This window comes from Phyllostomus hastatus, unplaced genomic scaffold (assembly GCF_019186645.2).
Source record: "Phyllostomus hastatus isolate PE091 unplaced genomic scaffold, TTU_PhHast_1.1 phas_contig_524, whole genome shotgun sequence".
Taxonomy (NCBI): Eukaryota; Metazoa; Chordata; class Mammalia; order Chiroptera; family Phyllostomidae; genus Phyllostomus; species Phyllostomus hastatus.
The window spans coordinates 5,717,862-5,721,372 of record NW_025333900.1 but is presented as its reverse complement, the minus strand read 5'-3'; the positions used below and the strand labels follow the sequence as shown (position 1 = coordinate 5,721,372).

The following is a 3,511-nucleotide window of genomic DNA, read 5'->3' as shown; positions in this document are numbered from 1 at the left end:
AATTATCCATAATCTCACTGAGTCTTTAAAAATTGCCTAAATTAGTAAGTATGAGACTCCTCTTCATGCCAGCAGTTCCAATCCTCAGAGACAGTCACTGTTTCCCCAGGAGTGTATGTACCCTTTCATACTTATCCAAATGTGCCAGCCCATCAATGGGGCACCCATATATGCATGATAGTAATTAAATACAATTGCATGATAATCTTCCAACATTGTATTATACGAAACCATAGCTTTACACATATTTTTTACTTTATTCATCTGAAGCTATATTTTAGTTAACAGCTTATTGACTTGATTTACAGCATTTGTATATTTCCCCAGATGGTAAGTGGCCTCCACTTATGCTCTGGCCCCAGGCTCCACAAATGTTGGGGGTGGGGTCTGTGTCAGGCAGCCTGTTGCAGCCTGTGCTCCCTAGTCCGTGGGCTCCACCTAGCCCAAAAGCACCCCTGAGCCATCGTCTGGCACTCTACAGTTGACTCCCAGTCCAAGTTCTTCCTGGAAATTACTGATGTGGGGGAGGGGAGAGGTGATGGGTGGAGACTCAAAGGAAGTAGAGCAAAGAGGAAAAAGGGAAAAAGAGGGGAAGAGATCCAATAATACATTCTCTGTCCTAATAGTTATGACACTGTATTAGGAGTTTTTTGTTTTGTTTTGTTTTGTTTTTCTTAAGCATTTTTACATAAGACTATGAGCTTTAGAGAGCATTGGCTTGGTCACATCCCAGGCATAGAATAGTCACTCAAACAATAGCTGTCACCCCTTTGGTTCTCTGAGCAGCACCATGGCAATGGGCAAGAACAAGACACTTATGAAAGGCGGCAAAAAATGAGCCAAGAGGAAAGACATTTGACCCGTTTTCTAAGGAAGATTGGTGTGATGTGAAAGCACCAACCATGTTCAGTGTAAGAAGTATTGGGAAAACAGCAGTCATGAGAACTCAAAGAACCCAAATCACATCTGATGGTCTCAAGGGTCATGTTTTGAAGTGAGCTTAGTTGATCTGCAGAACAATAAAGTTGCATTTAGAAAATTCAAGCTGATTACTGAGGTTATTCAGGGCAAAAGCTGCCTGACTTGGATCTTACCCATGATAATATATGCTCCATGGTCAAAAAATGGCAGACCATGACCGCAGCTCACATTGGTGGCAAGACTACTGCCGGTTGTTTGTGTAGTCTATTCTGTGTTGATTTTACTAAAAATGCAACAATCAGATTCAGAGGACCTCTTATGCTCAGCATCAATAGGTCAGCCAAATTTGGAAGAAGATGATGGAAATCATGACCCGAGAGGTGCAGACAAATAACATGAAGGAAGTGGTCAATACACTGATTCCAGACAGCACTAGAAAAGACATAGAAAAGGGGCTTGCTAATATATTTATGCACTCCATGATGCATTTGTTAGAAAAGTCAAAATGCTGAGGAAGCTCAGGTTTGAATTGGGAAAACTCATGGAGTTTCACTGCGAAGCTAGCAGTTCTAGAAAAACGGCTGGAGATGAGATAGGTGCTGAAGTTAAGTTAGCTGATGGATAGGAGCCCCTAGTCAAAGAATCTGTTTAAAATTCAGACATATTGAGTGCAGGCTACGAACCAAAGCATCGCAGGTTGGATTCCCAGTCAGGGCACATGCCTGGGTTGCAGGCCATGGCCCCCAGCAACCGCACATTGATGTTTCTCTCTCTCTCTCTCCCTTCCTTCCCTCTCTAAAAATAAATAAATAAAATCTTAAAAAATGTTTAAAAAAATAAAAATTTCAGACTTATAATGGTGATAAAAATCCTATTTGTGATATTTAAAAAAGTAGCTGTTGAAGGGTCTATATGAGTGACCGAACAAACAAATTAGCAAATGAGAGTCCTGAAACTCTGAAGGGGAAACACAGAATTACTGTGGATCTCATACGCTGACAATTCTGAAAAGAGACCTCTAAAACATTGACTGAGATGCCTTTGGCCGCCTCATTTCAAATGCATTATCTTTCAGCATGTTTGTGAAAATATCAGTGTCCTTAGCCCATGTAGTCTAATGATGTTGTCACCCTGAATAGGACCACTACCATGGAGTACTCTGGTGGAAGTTGTAACAACTTTTAAAATTAACAGATTATGTGTATAACCTGAGATTAATTTTTTTGGACATTGTGAATATATTACCAAACTAATTTTTTGCTCTTGAGTTTGATCACATATCAGCTAGAATTGTGATTTTTGACCCTGTGAAACAGCAATGCAGTAAGGAATCAAAAGACAGCAGATTTAAGGTAAGTGAGTGTCTGTTTGTGTACTTTAAAGGCAGGTAAAACAAGTTTTGTCAGCCTAATTCAGAGTAAAGTTGCTAATGGTGACAAAATGACAGCCAAAATCTAGGAAAGTTTTCTGCTAGCAGACCCAGAATGACCATTTTTATTTCCAGGATCAATGCTTATACAATATAGAGGATTCATAAAACACAAACAAAAGCATGGCTGAAGTGCATGGGTCAATTGCTCATCTTGCCTGTTTTGTACTCACATTATAAGCCATGCTCCTGAGCTTGGATTTCTATACCTATAATCCTGGCAACTCAACTTCTAGGAATTCATCCTAAGGAAATAATCAACAAGATGCCCAGATATTTATATACAAAGATGCTCACCACAGCACATTATTTGTATTAGTGAAACACTGACAACAAGCTAAATGTCCTACTCTAGGAGACTGGATAAATAAAGTACAGTGTGTCCATAGGACAAGGCAGTATTTTAAAACACCATTAAAAATCATGGTGTAGAAAGACATGACATTTTGTGGGCAAGTAATCACAGTCTATATCATGACATATTGTTAAATGAAAAGAACAATTTGTAAAGTAGTATACAACATGATTCTACTGTTGTTTTGAAGTGCCTAAGTATGCCTAGAAAGATTACTAGAATAATATACAGCAACATTTTATAGTGGTTATCACTGGTGACATGGGAAGTGATTTTTACTTTCATCTTTATGTCTTTCTCTGTTCCATAAATTTCCTACAATGAACATGAAATAAAAAAATATTATTTATAAGCAGATTACTTGATGCCAGTGCTTTCATCTGTAGTATCGAAGATGATCACGTCTACAGTCAACTCCCGTTTTGTAGAACTCCCCGTCCAACGTCCGCCTGTTGGCGGCAAAACATCACAAGCTGCTAGACCTCGCTTCAGCAAACTCAATACTTGAGCTCTGGCTAAGAAAGAATTCAGAGCCAAGACCCAAACTACAAAGAAAGTCCATCTAGAAAGTCACAGAGACCAAAGAAGCTAGCCACGGAAGAAACAGGCTCAAGAAATAAGCCACAGAGGCAAAAGAAGGGTCCCTGGAGCCCAAAAGAAAGAAAGGCAAGGAAAACATGCCTGAAGGTAGGGGTGGGGCAAAGCAAGGGCATGTGAGAAAAAGAGAGCTGCACTGGGTCCTCCATCCTAAGGGCTTTTATCTGGAAGTCTCAGGGGTGGATCTCAATAGAATATTCATCAGCCTT

The 3,511-nt window shown here is 39.8% G+C and overlaps 1 pseudogene; it reads left to right on the top strand.

Annotated features, from left to right (window-relative positions):
- Window positions 1-902: 902 nt before the first annotated feature.
- On the top strand, window positions 903-1,573 carry LOC123824061 (annotated as a pseudogene).
- Window positions 1,574-3,511: the final 1,938 nt, after the last annotated feature.